The sequence below is a fragment of the Nesoenas mayeri genome, assembly GCF_963082525.1.
Source record: "Nesoenas mayeri genome assembly, chromosome: 11".
NCBI lineage: Eukaryota > Metazoa > Chordata > Aves > Columbiformes > Columbidae > Nesoenas > Nesoenas mayeri.
In genome coordinates, this window is record NC_137563.1 from 8541215 (window position 1) to 8560524 (window position 19310).

Consider the following 19310-nt stretch of genomic DNA (forward strand, 5'->3'; position numbering starts at 1 on the left):
TCTTTTGAATGATGCAAGTTCAAGTGATATGAATTGAAGCCAAGTGTTCTGGATGAAGGGCTCAGTTCTGAGGGGCTCTGGATGGAGCCCAGAACCTGTTGATCATCCTGGGAATTGTGGGCACTTTATACCCTATAAGAGATGACAGCCTCAATTTGAAATACCTATGAATTTTTATCAATAGGAGAGCTACTTTGCTACTGAGACACTATGTTCATTCCTACCCAGATATGAAAAACTCATTCTGTTTAGATCTTTGCAGAGGTGTCATAAGATAGGAAGACATGGAAACTAAAATCTGCTAAAAGTCAAATAAAAGATGACTAGAAGTTAAAGAAAAATACCTGTGAAGTTTCAGGATATCTCAGTTTCCTATACAGCTGGCCTTTATGGATGATTAAATTATTATTTTTTTTTATTCCTGGATAGCCAGGGTATCCAGCAAGGAACTTTCATGGAGAAAATACACTTTAGAGCAATTACTTGTCTTTCCTTCCTACTGGCTCAGCAATATGGAGGTAGAGAAAAACAAGAGCACAATGATATAGTAAAATTCTCCTCCCTAAAAGGAAAAGCAGCCCGTCGTTTGCTGACAGAGTGTTGTGTGGCCATCTATGAATATTTCATTAATGTTGGGCTGGGGCCACTGATTCAGTTCAGACTCCCAATTAGCACTCTGCACCTGTCTGTTGTTATCTCTTTTTACTCCTCTGTGATGTCTTCATTTATCCCAACTGGATGGTTCCTTTATGTTTCACCCTTCCTACCCTCCTGCTCCTTTTCATGATACTTTGATGCCTGTAAATTCTTATATCCTCATCCTGCAATGGAAGGAGCTGCTTGCCAGGAGTCCCTGAGAACTCCCTGGGGAAGGAGTCCCAGGGAGATCCTAATCTTAATAACAGTGAACATTTTCCTAACCTGGCCTGTGATGTTACTTCTTTTACTGGCAAATACCCTGGTTTCTTAAATGGCTGCGAAATCCCTCCATCAGCTGTCCCTTTCTATCTCCTCTACAAGAACAGATACACTACATACTGTTCTGGTACTAATCTAATTGTAATCTCGTCTAGTTGAACTAGGACCTTTATCTGTTCTGAACAGTGCTGTGCGTGTGTATGGCACAATTTCTGTTAATAATATAAACTCATTCTGGTCACATACAATCCAGAAGATCCTGGACACGGCAAAAGGTGACTCTCCCAGGGTTTGGAGATGCAGGATGCCCCAAAAGGAGTTGTGGTGTATTGTGATGCTAAGCAGCTTCACAGATTTTTCATCTGAAAATGTTTGAAACTCTGAACTAGGCTGAATTGCTTTGTTCTAGGATGTTAAAAGTACTTGAATCCCTGCAACTCAGGATTGATTCAGCAAGTACAAACTCCTGTACCTTGAAGTGGAGTTGGAGAGTAGAAGGAAAGAAGTAGTTTTCAAAGGGAAGCTCCTAAGTAGACAGTATCATTTTTCCAAGTTGACAGTTGCGGTTCTACATAGGAAAATACTTGACTATCAAAACATAACTATTGGCTCAAAGGAAAAAACATGTCTGTTTCTTAGAGACAACTGACCACTCACCATGTGTGAGCCTCTTCTGGATGAGCACTATAAAATTTTAACTATACATACACAGACAGGTAGAGGTTTTGGGAACAGGACGTGCTTTGGTTTTGTTTCTACATTCATTAATTTCTACTTCAATTAATTTCTACTTCTATTATCTGGGAAAATCTTACATTCTAAATAAATGTTTTTATTTAGACACTATTACATGTGTGTGGATGTTGCGTATAAAGGGTCTTATATGTCATCTTGATATAGAATGTAACAAATCCTTTTAAGAGGGTGAAATGAAGAAAAGTTTTTTCCTTGAGGAGCTGTGTTGAGAGTTGGAAGCTTTATTAGATAAGTTTAATCTCATAGACATTTTGCGAATAATTCTCCATGAGCTGGTTCCTTCTGGGTCCTTGCTTTTATTTCCAGTAGTCAAAGTATTAATAGGGTTAAAGGTGCTGGCATGGTGAATTTATGGTCGACATCTCACAGTCCGTTAAAGCAAGATCACTAATGGGTGACCTTGAGGTTCGACCATTCCAGACTCAGGAAGATCAAGTCTCAGACCCCTTCTGCAAGTGCTCTGACCTCTCCATTCTTCCCCTCTATGGCCTAACCTTTAACTCACTGATCTTTGACCAAATTATTAAGCAAACACCTGCTTAGGTCTCTGACCAAAGACTGTAGACCAGGAGAACTACCATAATTTCATGTGAATTAGCTTTAATAATAACAAAACTAGCCTAAGGAGAAAATCAGAGGGTAGGTTTACAGTAAATAATCATGCTGCTATAGAGCTCATATAGAACGGACCCTTCAACAGCTCTTACCTACAGTAAATCAATGCTAATCTATTTGACTGTGATAATAACAGCTCGTCAGCAGATACAGTTTCTTTATTTGACTTCACTAGGACAATGACTAGGTAAAATTTATTTCCTATTACTAAAGCAAAACAAAGACTAAAATTAATCCTTTGATGCCAGGGATTTCCCGTTGGTAATAATGCACAAACTGTATTAGTGTTCAGCACAGTTGCTAAGAGTAACTGGAGCAGGAAAACAGGCTGAAAAATATCTGATGATGTCAAATATGAAGCCTGCATAATGTTATCTGAATTACAAATGGCCTGAATTTTCCCAGATTTTCTTAGATTGCCTGTTCTGTTTTCAGTTTTTGTGGTGTGATTTTATAAATCTGGATCACCTGAGATTAACTCAAACCTGAGTAGTTCTAGCATATAGATTCTTCCTAACTAAATTGACTGTGAATTTTTTTTAAGACTTAAATCACAAAAAGTAGTGCAATCTTAAATATTATACAATAATAGCAGACCCATAACAGACCAGTGTAATTTACTAAATAGAGATTTTTTGCTTTAAGTGAATACAATTATGAACACATGCTTACTCACAGCTGACAGTGTTTGTGTGTGGTAACCTTGTGTCAGTTCACAGAGGTATCTGCACCGCTGAGTTGGGCATTTGCAAATGTAAGTATAATGGTCCTCTACAAAGTCCATCTTTTACCTCTTGTCTTTGAAGAGAATTATGAAGGTAGTTTATTGTTGTAGGGGATGCATTTAACCTTTAGTGCTGATAATAGGTGAGGAAAATGAGATGAATTGGATGAGGTTTGGTTACAATAATAAGAATAACTGAAGCAAGGCTGCTTGGAGTTAGTGGATGCTACCTGATAAAAACCTTTGAAAGATGTGTGACTCTAAATATATGAATCAGTTTTGTGTTACCCAGTTCGAAAATCAAGTAGTTTCATTACCAACCTAAAGCCCACTAGAGGTAGAGGGTTTTTATTGACTGTTGGGCACTGTATCAGGTCTGTCTTTCCTTAGGTATGTAGAATAGCTACTTAAAATTTGCCCCTGTTAACGTTGAATATGTACTTACATGTGTTTTAACCATATGAAGAAGAAATAAAATATTACTGATTTAATTAATACTTTCAAAATTAATTAGTAACTGTATTTATTTTCTGTTCACTTGAATAACTCTCTTTCTACATCACTCTGTGCTCTTTTGATCTGTTTTCCATGTTATTGGTTGTCTTTCCTGAAGATATATGGTTTTATTTTCATTAGTAAAATAAAATCTAGCTAACTATATTGTGAATGAAATTAAAGGCAACTTAATATAAGCCCATCTGCTGTCTGTAAACCAGTATTAAATGTTTGTTTGATCAATACTGTTTCCTGTGTACAGTGTTATTCAGATTCACTGTCCAAGTTTAAACTGACTTACATATATTATTATTTTCCATTCCCTGACTAGATTAGTTGTAAGATTAAACTTGGTATAATTGACTAGATAATGTAATAGAGTACATGCACATATATACTTGAAAACATAAGTACTTTGCTTATATATAGGTATTTACACCCAGAAAGGCCTACAGAAGCTTTACAGGAGGTCCAGGAAAATGTCAGTCAGATAACTGGGAGTCTCTGCATAAATTTTGCACTGGCTGGTACCGTGTCCTTCAGCAAAACTGGTGTCATCTTTTCTGGAGAAAAGAAATTGAATTACTTTTGGTGAGGTATTGGTTTGAGAGAGGAGGTAAGTTAAAACGTAATCAATGTTCAGTAAAAAGTTACAAAGCAAGCACTGTAAAGAGTACATGGATTTTAAGATGATGTTTATTTGAATGCTCTTGCTTTACACAGCCATTAATTAGTGAAACACAAGACCAGATGATTACAGAGATGTTTAGTTAAACACATTGCCTACATCTTTTCTTATCTGTCAGTGTATAAGGTCAAATTTTGCCCAGATTTGCACAAATGCTGCATCACTGCACTCATTTGCTGCCCTCAGTCATACCAGACAAGTCTGCAGATGATGAATTTTTCCATTTCATGAAAAAATACACAGAGCTGAGGGCTTGATTGAAAGCCCATTAGAATCAGTGGAAGTCTTTCCTTTGACTACAGCGAGCTTTGAATCAAAACTTATACGGCTGTGAAATATCCATAGGATATTTGGCCACACATCAATCTGTACTATGATATGCTATATATTAATATTTTATTAATATAAAACTACTTCACATTTTTGCTCTATGTGTAGCAGCAGATGACGTTAGCAGTGCTTAAGATGGGTCAGATGTAAATCATAGGTGTGTTGGAAGTTATAATATGAGAAAAATACTAGTCCATATTTTTTTCTCCATAAAGGATAGAATGATGATCCTTTTTCTTTTTTTTTTTTTTTCTCAGAAAACAAAGGAATACTTTATAAACCTAAAATTTAAAGGAGTCATGTTAATATATGAGTTTATTACTCATTTTTAATGTAGATGTGAGCAAGTTTGACCAGCATGCACTTTCAGTTCTTTGTTGCTTATATCTTCCTGATGCGTAAAATGGTTAAATTTATAAAACTAGAAAATTGTGTGTGTGCATGTTGGGGAAAGTGTTAAAGAAAGGTTTTCTTACAATAAGAAAGAAAAACAAAACTATTTTGCTTTTGTTCATACCAGCTCCTAGTGGTTAAAAGTTCCATTCTCTACCTATAAGTGTAGCAAACATTTTAAATATAACATTATAAAACAAGGAAATATAACTTGATTTAATTTGAAGAATGAACTGATTTTGTGCTTAATGATAATTCAAGCAGAGAATTGTTTTAAAATATCACTGCAGGTAACGTCAAAAGGAAAATAGGGGCTCTGGCATATGTAAGACTGGAAAAAGAGGGTATTCCTGAAAGAGGAATGCACATCAGTCAAAGGCATCAATAAATAAAGCTCTTTTTCATATGTAAATAGGAATTTCTAAAGTAAAGAAGGTATTGTTTTATAAATAGTGAGATAATATTCTTGAAAAAGGTTACTAATGATTACATAAGTTATCTCTTCCATAAAGAAATTTAGAGCTCATAGTTGCTCTTTTCATTAAAAAGGCTTTTCATCTAGTCTCAATCCAGAAAGCCAAGCTCTGCATTTTAATTAGAGATAATAAATAATTATATAACTTAGGAAACTGAAACTATGAAAGTATTTTTGTGATGCTGTATAGCTATATAGCTCTCTAAATATATATGTATATACATTCAGCTTTTAATTCACAGATCACATTAAAAGAGATAATGTAATACTTATAAATATATGAAAAATATTTGGGGTTTTTGACAAAGGGCAAAATACCTTTATATAGTTACAACAGAATAAAGCATTTTAACATCTGACCAGCCAGGCCAAAATATTAAGTGGCCTCAGTATAAATGCAAATAAACACAATAACACCACCCCACAAACACTGCCCCAAAATCATTGTTAAACTAAGGAAATACCAGGTGACTGGATTTTAATGGGGAACATGTTTTCCCTTGATGTTGGCAAACTTTGGGTGAAGGAGAGCAAGAGTATGGGGTTGGTTTTAATGCAGTTACATCAGCTCCAAAGGTGCCATTGGAACACTGTCTCTCATTTGAGCTTCTAAGCACAAATTCCTCTTTTTATTTTATTTATTTATTTATTTATTTTATTATTATCACACTTAGGGGCGTCTTCTCTGTGTGAAATTAGTGCACCAGAGTCAAGGGCAGAAAAAAACCCGCAGAGACAGCCTTGCCCAACTTATCCACCCCCCAGGGACCAGCTGACGTTGAGAAAGCGGAGGAGGGAGCCATTAGAGCGGGCTTTGGGATTGACACTGACCTAGGCCTCACCCGCCATTGTCCTGCCATCTGCACAGCCCTGAACTTTGCCTCGAAAATTTGGCTTCTCAATTAACATGTCCAGCTGGGGGGGAGAATTCCGTCATTTGCCTAATATTATTATTGCCACCGCTCTGACATATTAATATTAAAAGTATACGTGAACAGATCAAGGATTTGCCTAAGCATTTCTCTTTTTATTTCACATAATAGGCAGGAGGTGAAAGAAGACACAATATAATCTGAAAAGCATAACCCTGATTAGGCAGTGATTGGTACACAGCTAGAGCTTACATTTAAAAACATTTTCATTATTAGCAGTGCCTGTCAAATACAATTTTTTTACCCTGTTGTGCAAGTAGATGCGAGCTCACGTGATGTTTTGAGGTTTCAGTAAACAGAAAATGAGTTCTATCTTTACCAAGGTATTTGCAGAATAGACATTTTAAGGCAGAATCTTTGCCAGGGGACATTCTTTTTTAATTGGTGATTTTGTGAAAGCCAGATGCAGGCTTCAGTTGCATTCTTATGGAATGTTGAATCAGTGATTTCTCTAGGAACTCAATTAGGCCTTAGGATAATGAATGAGACCTTAAATAGTGGGAGCTGGGGAGACTGGATATAGAATATGTAAACTTGGCATGATGCAGCTCTGCATAAGCTCAAAGATGCTTTAAATGGATAACTAATAATAACATTATATTTATTTCTAGTCCCTGCTGGAGAAAATAACACTTTTTCCATAGCCTCCCCAACATTGTGCTGTACGCAACATTGTGCTGCCTTGAAAAAATGCTTCTAGCATGAAGAAGTCACCTTGAAAATATTTGTGTTCTGGGGGCCTCTGAGTCCTGGGTGGTTTTCAGCCTTGAACCTATAAACCTATGTGTACTTGCTTACTTTTTATACCCCAGAGTAATTACACTAAAGTCCCAACGACTTGTGAGTAAATCTGAATTTACCAATAACTGAGCACATCTCCACAAGGTCCTTTGAAAATTACTCCCTTAACATATATGTAAAATGTGGTGATTTTCAAAAACACCTCAGTTGCTCAGGCACACAAGCGTCCGGAGTTTTTAATAAGCTTCCTTCCCACCTAACTCACAGAGGCACTTCTGAAAAAAAGCACAAACCTTTCCTTTTCCTGCAATGTGGAGTTTTTCTCAGGTGTTTCCTCATGACTCCTAAAGTCAAGGGTAATTAACTTTTCTGTTATAATGAGGCCTTTTGGAGTTAGATGAAATGGTGCAACTTTCCAGATACTAATATGAGTCTTTGTATTGAATTTAATTATTCCTGGTCTTGTCTTAAATCAGTATCAGTGCAAAACATAGACAAGAACTGAGATTTCCATTAACAAAAGGTTCTGAGGATAAAATAATTTCTTTAAACATATCACACACTTTTATCATAATAAAATAGAGCTGTGCTGTCCCATGTTGAAATATGCTTGTCTCTGATTTAATCTTAAATGAAAGAAATTCTGTGTCCTTATATTCTAAATGAAGTGGAGGACCTAACTTATGGCAACTCCTGTCTGTTAACTCCAAAACAATGGAATTGTCCCCAAAGTTTTCCCATTCAGTGTATTAGTGCTACTATGGCTTCTTCTCAGAGCCTTTTAAACTCTGTCTAATGGAAAGTATAAAGAGCAATAGGAAAACAAACAAACAAAACCACACACCAAACCAAAACAAACCCCCTAAACTAAAAATAAACAAACAAAAACCGCAACAAAACCAGAATGGCAGCGGGAATCAAATGCCTTTCAGATAGTGGCTGTAGAGAGCAGAAATTCAGTATTGCTGCTTCTCCAAACTAACTGCGAGCACTTGGAAGCTCAGAGTGCTGCTGAGCACAGAAATCGGAGGCTGTGAGGAGACGAGAACAGCTGATAAACATGTTCCCAACAAGGCAGTTTGTATCTCGGGTGTTCATGTGGCCTTTTATGACCTGAAATGTGATGAGTGTTTCAAGCTGCTTTTAAATCTTGCCTTAAACACATTGGATTTGCTGTTGGATCTCCTTCGTACACTTGTCCCTCTGAAGAAGTTGTTGGGTGGACCAGTGGTGAAATGGCAGAGTGATCTGCTGCTGGCAGGTGGCAGCTCTGGGAGGCAGATACTGATTTTATAGAGGTCGGTAGGCTGGGGATGTGCTCAGACAGTACCCTCATCACCCTCCGTGATTTCTTTTCCCTTCGCAGTGAGAAAAAAATTACCACAAATGCCTCAAGCTTGGTTTTACAGTATTTGCAGCTCTTTCCCCCCCAGTGCTGTTTTTCATTGGGAGGTAGATGATATCCCTCTGTTGTTGGGTTTATTTCCCCTTGTGAAAAATAAATCTGTTTTCAGAAATGCTTCAAATACTTTCCTGTGAGCAATTCTGTCTTCTGTCTTATGCCCCAAAGGCACTCTGAGCTGAGCTGATTTAAGGATTTTGAAGGAGGACACTGGAAATGTTGATATACAATATAACTCTAAGGCACCTTCTTAAGCATGTGCTAAAAATGGATTATGGCTTTTATTCTTTACTCACACTTCATCTTTCCAAATGACTGATTACAGTTTTCATCTGTTTATTTCAACATCATGTAGTGGGCAAGAAGAAGAAATGCATATCCTGTTTCTGCTCCTAGTTTTTACTACTTCTAGTACAATTGCGATCACACCATTAAGATCTGTATGTCAGAACTGCCCAAGAGGGGTCTGGGCTTTGGTACCCATGTTGACACATGCAGCCTGGTCCTCAAAAGTCTTGAGCATCAGTAAATGCAACTGAAGCTGAGTAAGCCCAGGACTCGTAAAAGTCCTTCTGTCTCTATAGTAAGAATAAAGCCAAAATGACTGGCAATTTTTGGAAATGTAATTTGTACATTCCCGCTGTTCCCATTTGCTGCGCCAAAGAAGGATCCCAAAGAATTTTATCGACATGTGTGACCTGGGCCTAAAACATTATTTTAAAAATAGGATTACTGATAGCAGGTTGATACTTTGTCGTAATACATTCTTGGAACCTAGGACACAGAAACGTTTGTAATATAAGTCACATCTCCAGTTTTATATCAATTCTGGTTCCTAGTCATCAAGGCAATTCTTCAATAAATCGGGTAGTTGCATTTGGTCTCTTCAGGTACTTAAAAGCAAGGCCAGGATTATAGACCTTGGCTGAGAACTCTGTAAATTGTGCTTTTACAATATCCATTACAAAATGAATTTCCAGTGTTTTCTGTAGATATTTATGCTAGAAAAGTCTGGAATGTTGTGGGATAAGCAACACAACGACAACACTACATTTGTAGAAAGGAGAACTTCAGAATTAATAGAAGTTACAAATGTTAAAAGTTTAACTGAGATCATTCTGTGTGGATCTCCTCTGAAGTTGGTCCTTAGAGTTTCACCAAGGTGTTTTGAGATCCATGATGTATTGTTACCCTACTGATATGTCTAAAATAAGGCCCTTTTTTTTTTTTCTCAATTCAAAATATTTTCTATTATCTATTATAGCTTAGCAACAATTAACACATCTTCCCACTTCCATGGTCAGTACTTATTCAAATAACACTTTTGACAGTTTCAAAGGCTGTAACTTCATATTTTTTTTCTTCTTTAGCACATGAACTTCTCTACCTTGTTTTTATTACATGGAAATGCTACATAACTATTGCAAGGAGACTCAGACTGAAACTGGACCAGAAACATTAACTAGCTCAAATGAGAAATATAAACTAAAAAGCTGCCTGTCCATTTTGGAAACATGCAGATAATGTGTATGTCACTTGAAATTCACATGCATTTGGGATCTGCAAAGGAAAGTAATATACAGCAATGATATCTTTGATCATCGAAAGAACTCAGAAACATAGGAACTATGTCGAGTGTGGTTATCATCAATCCATTTTCTATTCCCAGTGCACAAATCATTTCATGCATTCTACAACCCAAGCCATGATGCTGGGCTTCAAAAGCAATTTCAGCAGCAAAATAAGGTGCTTTTCTTCAATTTTCAAGCCATTTGTACGAGGTTAGTGTTGTTTACCCACCTGGTACACTGATATTTACATACCCCTTTAAAGAAAATTGGTAGGTATGATTTATGGAGTACTGTAAGAGCACAATTTTCCATGTAGTGCACCTAATCTGAAAGGGCACTTGCAAAGGTCACTCTGGCCATACAAATACCAAGTCTTCTCTTTGGAATAAGTTAGGATATTCATTTTTCTTGGAAAATGTCAGCAGTACCCTACTCCAGGGGTTAGTTTATGCAGATAAATGCGTAAGCCTTTAATCTTAAGGCAAAAATACTCTACACAAATGTAAGAGAAGTCCATCTATCACTGTTAAGACCTGTAATTTGTTTTTATTTAAATCCCAAGCCAGGGCAGCCTGGGCAACAAAATTGTTAACATGGTAGCTCACATCTGAGCCAAGATTAAAGTATATAAACATACATCTGCCTTCAACCTCGGTGAACAATACACCATGTCTTCTGAAAGCCATAATCTGGATTTCGAGCATCTTCAATATCTGTTCTTGTTGTGCTACTGTGAAGTCTCTGAGTGCCTGACCCCAGCATGTTAAATTGTCCAATAAGTGCACTGGGTATTTCCAGCATTTTATCTCTCAATGAAGAACAGTGACAAATGTTTTTATAGTAAACACACCCTAACTACAAAAAAGATTCATTTTCCAACTTTGGACAAAAAGGACATAAACCTAAGGATTGCTTTAAATAATTCCTGTGTTATTTTTAATATAAAATATTGATTTATTTTATTTGTGTGGGGAATGCATTATGGGTTTTTTCTCATTTATAATGGCCCATCTTAATCATTACTGGAAGTTGTTATTGACAACAAGAAACGCTTCCATCTTGGTTGTTAATCATATCCATGTGGGAAGTTGTTTTTATGGATAGTTTTTCATGCCTTGTTTTAAATCACGTTGCAGAATATTTTATAATGAGGAATCTCAGCTTTATGCAAGTTCTCTCAATAGCCTGAAACAAAGAATGCGATCTTAATGAGGTCTAGGGGATTTTTAAATGGAAATCATATTGAAGTGCTTCCTAAAAGCGATGTTTCAAATGTCTAAACTAGCAAAATGCGTACTTTTTAGAAAATGCTGGTCAGTATTACTGACATTTGTCAAGGTTTATAGTATTTCATACTGCATAAGGATGATGAATATAGTTGGTAGATCCAAGTCTATTGCTATTGTGCTTCCATTTTTTTTTTGCCTATGTAAACGAGGAAAAGACAATTCAATATATAGTGCTTGGGCATCCCTATTTCACATGAGCCATTTTAAGAGATGTCTGGACATCATGTAACTTATCACAATAGCAAAGATGTGTGGTTCAAACAAGGTGAAACTATGAATTAAGAAGCTCCTCAGGACTTGATGCAACACAATAGTTTATCTTGGAAGAATAATTCTCTTTCATGTGTTGTAGAATGTACAAAATAAGAGTTTAAAATGAAATGTTAATGCATATTTTTGTTAGATATCTTGGATTTTCTCCTATTTGCACTTTACTAGTTATTTCTAAAGGCAGAGACATTTTGCCTGCAAGGTAACGTGCAGGAAAACCTCAGAAAATAATCCACCTGCAAGTTTCATCCCTTCAGGTCCTTGGTCACCTTGGATGATTTCCTGGTCCCTTAAAGTCAAGGCAGCATACACCTGTGTATGAACACTGCCATACTGACACTGCTTAATGCCTCTCAAAATAGGGATTGACCAGTTAATAGACTGAACCACAGTACTGGCCATGAAAATGAATCTCTATAAGATGCTTTTAATTGCAAAGAAGAAAAGGCAATTTTCTTTTTTCATTCTAGACTCGTGGATCCTGTTGGGCTCACTTTTTCTTTGGTGCTCACTTTATCTCTGCACTGTTTCACTTAGAAGTGATGCGCCCATGAAATGGAGATTAGCTGTAGTACCTGAAGCTCAATAGCTCTGTTAGCATATATTCACGAAGGTTAATTAATCCTGAAGTAGCTCAGCTGTTTCTACAGGATACTGAACTACATAGTTATATTGTAAGGAAAAAAGGTCCCTATATATTCACAAAAGGTGTAGCCACAAGACAGAAACAATTTGGGGACTGAGGTGCAGGTAACCTTGTTACCATAACAGGTAGTAATTACAAATAAGTATAAACCCCTGTGAAAGCTTTGTGAAAAGGAACCCACTCTGTACCGAAAGCTAGGAGTGAACCAAAGAGCTGAAGGGGATGAAAATACTAGCTTAAAATCATTGTTTTATTTGAAACATTAAAAAACCCCACTAATGATCTTTTACAGGCCCTGAAAAACTGATGTTCCTTACAGGGTTTTATTTTTAGATTGATTTGTCGTATCCTTTGCCTCATTAGAACAATCTCTAGTAGAGGGAAATGAAGTCCTGCCATAGCAGAATGTAATACCGGTCAAAATAAACAGTTTTATTTTCTTTTTACTAATACCTCTGGAAGTGATGTGAAAAAATGCTCCTGTTAGAGAATCTAAAACTCACTGTGGACCATGTTGAAATCTTCTGCAGCATCTCCATATTTCCATTAAAAAAAGTAGCACAAACTGGATGAGATTCCAAACAGGCGATTAGTTTGCCATTGAAGCATAACCAATGCCTCAACTAAAACAAGCAAACAAGCAGTCAAACATGTTAACATAATTTTCTATCATTTCTTTTTGATGTGGATTGGATGGAAAAAATCTGGGATGCAAGCCATGATGTAGATTTTCAAAATTGATTAGCATTTTTGGACAGTGGTGGCAATTTCTGTGGTGGTGTAATTTATTTTAAGCTAAAATTGATTAGTGTTTTTTTTTTTTTTAAAAAAAAGTGCACCAAAATTGCTATGCAAATCAAGGTAAATGGAACCATGAGATGACGGTAGAAACACAAACTATAGTAAAATGTTAATCTAGTGAAGGCCAGTCAATATTGCAGCATATGTAAGATGACTGTGACTAGTTTTCCTTGGGTTTAGATTAGTGATTTATAATTGTCAAACACTTCTTACAATGTCTGAAACAGACAGCATGTTTGTGGAAGAAAGGTTGTTTTGTTCACTGTCATAACATTAATCAGGGATAAATTTGCTTTAATTCTAATGTGGATGTAACATATAATTCCATAGAAATTCCATTGTATCTTAATGTTAATGTTCACTTACTTTAATGTTCCGGTAACTTTAAGAATTGTCATTGCAAATGTTCAGTCAGTCCCAGCTGGCTGCTAGTAAAAATGGATTGTATTTTTACAGCTCTTTGACTTCTCCTCTATTTCCAGTACACAAAAACAATCCATACAGAAACTATGTTCTTTTGGTGTTATCAAACACAAACAGAAAGTTAAGGAGTGAGTCATACCAGGGCAATTCTCGAAAGAATGAGATTCTTCAAAGGTCAGCTTTTCTTGCTCGTCAATTGTTGACATTTAAGCATTTATTTCAGACGTTGCTGATAATGTTTTCTGAGATAGTGGGGAAGAACTGCTGTGGTGGTATGCAATTATGAGCATAATGAAATGCAAAAATGCAAATAAGGTGATACATGCCAGTCCTTTGGAGTGCCTTTTGTCAGAATTGCAGGCACCATGAGACTTTGATAGATACCATGTCAGTACTCATTGCTAGAGCTGTGATATCTTTTAAAGAAGCATCTCCAACATGTTATCACTGGATGCTAATTAGAAGTAACCTTTGAAGATGAAAAATTCAGAGGTCGTATTCCATAAACTCTAAAAACAGCATCGAACTAATTGTGTCAATACCATTTTGCTGCAGAAGCCACCATTACCCTTTTTTATGCTGCATTTATACATCAACACTGTAATATCCAATTCAGTGATACTTAGCATCCCTTCCACTCCATGGATTTTTTTCATGTGACTATACCCTGTTCATGAAAGGCTCTGCATTTTTGGTCAAACCATGAAGATGTATTCTTGCATATTTCTTAAAAAATTTAGATAATATCCAAGGGCTTCATAACTCAGGATAGTATTAGATCAGAGAAAGACAGTTGGACAGAGTGGATATGATAAGCTGCAAATATATTGAGGCTGAAAATCAGAAGAAGAGCAACTTCTATAGTGGAGGAATGAAGCAATATGTATAAAATGCTTTGGTAGTGTTAAGATGGGGTGTGAACTATTTTAAAATTGTTTTTTTTTTAAGACGTAGTTGGCTGCAGTAACTGGGACGGGGCTTCGCTGAACTAGAAGGTCCTAGGTTCCTAAAAAGTGCTATATTGTCACATTCATGTGCCATACATACTACATAGTTACGATGGAAAGCAAACAAATATATTTCATACTTTAGACTAGAATGATATTGGCCCTGGGACATGCTGGTCTGATAATGCTGGTCTTTCAAAGCAGATGCTTTAAATTCGGCATTTGAATCGTTCCATTGATTTTGGCATCCACAATTGCACTTATTGGAATTACTCCCTACTAAGGGAGGCACTTTAAAAGTTCACTGCTCTTTGAGGCCAGTATTTCAGCTCATCAGGAAATCAGGCTTGGACATCTTTGGGGTTATTCCATTTCACAACATTGGGTACCAATGATCTTTTGTTTCTTTGGTAGTTTAAGTGATCATGACCTAGAAATAATAATTTAAAAGTTGTGTCCATGGGCACTACCTGTCAGAGAAGCAGGACTCGGGCATGGGAAATGTTCAGACTTTGTCAGACCTTAGCCAGATTGATTCACTGTTACAAATTCAAAGCACATTCAAGTGCCAGACCCAGAGCAGGACTGTATGTAAATGTGAAAAAACCCCCAGAAAATAAAAGGAAAAAAAATACTTTAAAACAGTGGGCTGGGTTAATGAGTCTTTATACCAGTTAGCTCTTGTAATTCTCCTAGAATCAGGGATGAATCAGTTCCTGAAATGATTTCTTCAAAAATTGTTTCTGTTGCCAAATGTTCCTGTGAAACTGAAAAGCATCGAATAGCTACAGCTGTCAATACTTTATTCTCTTTTGCAGCATCTACTGTGTTCAGATTTAAAGTTTTTGACAGGGAAACTCTAAAATAATTAGAATAATTTCTCTGTTTGTGGGTTGTTTTGCATACAATATGTATCAGCTTTGATGTTATTTCACTAGGGAGCTAGTTGTCAATCCCTGTGTATCGTTTTTTTTCCAGAACTTTTAATGTGGTTTTATTTTATGATGCTCTCTCAGACATAAAGCTACTGTACTTCGGCTACCAACTTAATCAATCCTCATTATAATTATACTCAGCATATTATCAACTTTGTATTGCACTCAAAATTACTTGCCCCTGGGAAATGATGCTAATAAGAACACAAAACAGATCTCAGGCAAAACTTCTGTCTCTCAGGTTTCTTGCAGATTTAATTTTTAGAGGACTACCTTTGTCACTTTTGAAATAGAACATATAATTTGTCACATCTGAAATAGAAGACTAAGAAATTCCTTTCTTACTTTGGCTTTTGTGTTTGTCTGTGATAGGTTCTAGCCATCAGCTAAGGCTCCATGTGCTATGATAATGAAAGCAGTAATAATTTTTAGTGTTACTGGAAGATTGTTTTGCCTCTGTCAGAAAAGCTTGGCTGTAATATAAAATCTCTGTTTTACCAGGACACACTAGACGAATTAAAGTGATGAGTGTACACCTGTTACTTTAGTCCTATATTCTGCAGCACATCCATAAATTTATCTTATTGGACTAAAAAATATGGCTAAAATATAGCTATATAGCTAAAAAAAAAAAAAAAAGTTTGAAATCATTAGTGAATTCAATGGTAAAAATCTGTTCACTACCCATGTTTGCAAAGCTTATTTACAGTTGCCTAAATGAAAGTTATGGAATTCAACTGTTTTTACTGCCCTACCTTCCAGAATCCTGTTTCTCTTTCAAATTATGACCATGATGTGACAGCTCATGTAATTAAGGTTTGTCCTGTGTAAGGATCACTGCTCTGTGTTATGGTCCAGAGAGGGATACTATGAACCAGGGCATCCTTGTGTTGGATCTGTGTCTCATGACTGTTTATTTCTAAATATGTCAGTTCAATTCTGCTACTGGGTGTAGAGACACAATGTCCAGCCTGTGCCTCATTCTGCCAGTTTTGTTTCTCATCCAGAAAAAACATGAGTATGTGCCAGGACTGGGTTCAACAAGGAGTGATTCAGTTTTGGAACCTACTCCATTTATTCACTGCTTAATGACGTCGCAGCAAGTAAAATTAATGTTTAAGCTTAATTCAGAACTTAAGAACTAGATGCTCTTACCAAAACACAAAAAACCCATGAGGGTACGTTGCACATCATCTTTGGTTTAGTAGTCTGTCTGTACAGATTTCCTCACAGCTATAAGAAAACTGCTTTTCCACTGAAACAGACTCCAGCCTGATTTTAGATCTAATCCTCAGTTGATTTGAAATTTTTATGTAGTTTGAAGGAAAATTCTGCACAAGTTACAAATGGTTTGTCTTCTTCAGAAAGGGTGGGAACAGGATGATTAATTTTCCTTAATTATCACTGAAGCTTACAGGTGTTTTTCTCACATTGCTGCTGTTAGGATTGATACATATGAAATCTAGAGACAAAGTTGGTAGCCTACTCTTATCATTAAGTTGTTCATTTCCTATACTGTGTTCCTTCCAGTTGTCACAGCAACACAAGGGAAAACACCATTAGGAAGCTGTATTTTGAGCTAGTGCATCCTTTCTCATTGAGAGTATAGAGAATTATCTCTCAGCCTGGGTTTCTTAAAAATTACATTCTTCGTCCATACAGAGGACGAGAACATTCACCTGCAACATATATAGTAACCCCTTTCTCATGGAAGGAGGTGAATATACAATAAATACATCCTCTACTCCTAAATTTGTTTCTAAGAACATGTGGTTTCTGTGGCATTCACTTGTGCTACACTGACACTCTGAAATTCAGTGTTCTAAAGAAAAAGACAAACATCTGAAGCTTACACTGCTGAGTTTGAGTCAGGTCAGGTGGTTTAGCTTCCCCCCTGCTCATACCAGAAGATTTGTTAAAGATGTGTTTATAATTCCCATCACCTGAAAAAGCTCAGATTTTCTTTCTAATTGAGAAAGAGCTCAGCATCCCGCATACTCATATAAATACTTAAAATCCCTTAAAATAATGTTATTTAATGTAAAGTAACCTGTGCAAAAGAAGGGCCACTTGACCGACTACATTTCCCGGGATGCCATCCAGGTGGAAGCTGTGGGCTCAGCCTTCTTCCAGATATAAGTACTCACAGGCGGGTACCTGAGGGAGTGTTGGAGTGTGTTTGGTTGCTGAATGTTTTTGGTGCATAGGCAGATGTGTGGTTCCAGTGCTGCTGTGTGAAGGTAACTTTCTGGCAATTATCAAGTATCTATTTCCAAATGTCTAATTGCTTCCTTCAGTATCTACTTTTAATTAACACTTTTGCTATTATAACAGTTGTAAAACCAGAAGCTTTTTAAGATATCCCTTTCCTTCGTGCTTGCAGCTCTGTGTTTTGCTGTAAGCTCTGTGTATGTTCAGTGCTATAGTAAGACCAAAGAAATGTCCTGCTGACTCTCCTGGTGTTGCTGCTGGTTGTAATGGAGTTGGAGCACTTGTGTGTGTATGTACTGGCAGTGACCTGTGTTTCTGGTGCCAGGTATTTCTGCTCCTTGGTCTAGGCAGTTAGTGAATGCTGTAATTACACTAAGCTGTTGCATCCCTATAAATACTAGGTTGTGAGTTAATTAGTCTCAGATGCCTCGTAGAGGGAGACACCCTTCCGTGCACTGTGAACAGTGATACCCAGAGGTGGTGGTGGCTCCAAGGGTGCCGGAGGAGAGAGCTGAGCATCAGCTCTTTGAAAAGTTTGCTTCCTTACTGGTTCCCCTGCCTTACTGTTGGGAGGAAATGAGAACATAGCCTAGTCCTCCCAGCTCAGACGTGGTCTGTCTGACCCACTAATGCTGCTGGCACTGCATGAATTTCTACCTTTGGATTCTCTAGTGTAAGCAGCTAATTTATGGTTCCTTTTTCCAATGATGGGGGGAAGCAGCTCTTTGTGCCCTTTATGCCCCACTCATAAAAGTCTGGACTTAATTTGGCCCATGTGAATTAGGCCTGTACAAACAAAAGGCAGGTGATGTTTGCAACACCACGCTCACTGAATAAATCAGCTCTGTTATTTTTTTCCTTTTTTTCCTTTTTTTTTTTTTTAATATGTTAATGTCATACAGTGAGCCTAAAATAAAATCCTCATTAATGAAGGAAAAATAAAGCGCCTCATGAACTGGATGCCACAGCCATGCATGTGACACTCCTCCACTTTATTAGCCTGCTGCTGTACCTCACTAGTGATCTCAGCCTGCTGAGCTGGGCTGCCCATTTGTTCCTTGGGATGGGAGGGTAATTAGTTCTTCATGCTGGCTGTGTCCTGGGCCTCTCCTGAGCAGGAGCTGACAGCCATGTGTAGCATTGTGATGTGGAATACTGGTCATTAGGGACAGAGCTGAGATTACCTATCTTATTTCCTTTCTGACCTAAGGTCAGAACTGAAGCACAGTCCCTGAGGTGAAGGGCTTTTGCTTTGTACCTAACACTGCCATGCTAACTAGCTCCCTCAGAGGTGGCACCTTAGGGAGAGAGCAAATCTAAAATAAACATCATAACTAACGTGAGTAATGTGAATGAAATGGCCCTCTCTGTATAGAAACACACTTTGTCATTTATGGTCAGTGTTACCAGGGAAGCAATGAGGCTTCACTATGTGTGTCTTGACATTTCTTACACTAGTTGTAGTCCCAAGTCCATGTTCCTTATGCTGGTTTCATGGTGCATGTCCAAAGGCATGGGGGAAAAAAAGGCAAACAAACAAATTGAACGCAAACATGAGCAAAAGTCAAGGACTGATTAATTTCTGGTGGAAAAAGACTGTAACAGGGACTGATATTTACCCAGTGCAGGAAATTTTGGAGTGTTACTGTGTTAGACAGGATGCTACAACTAAGAAAAAGGTGCTGTGGAGTAGGATTCTTGGTGCTAATGTCACTGTGCCATGGCAAGAGTCATGGGTAGCCAAGATC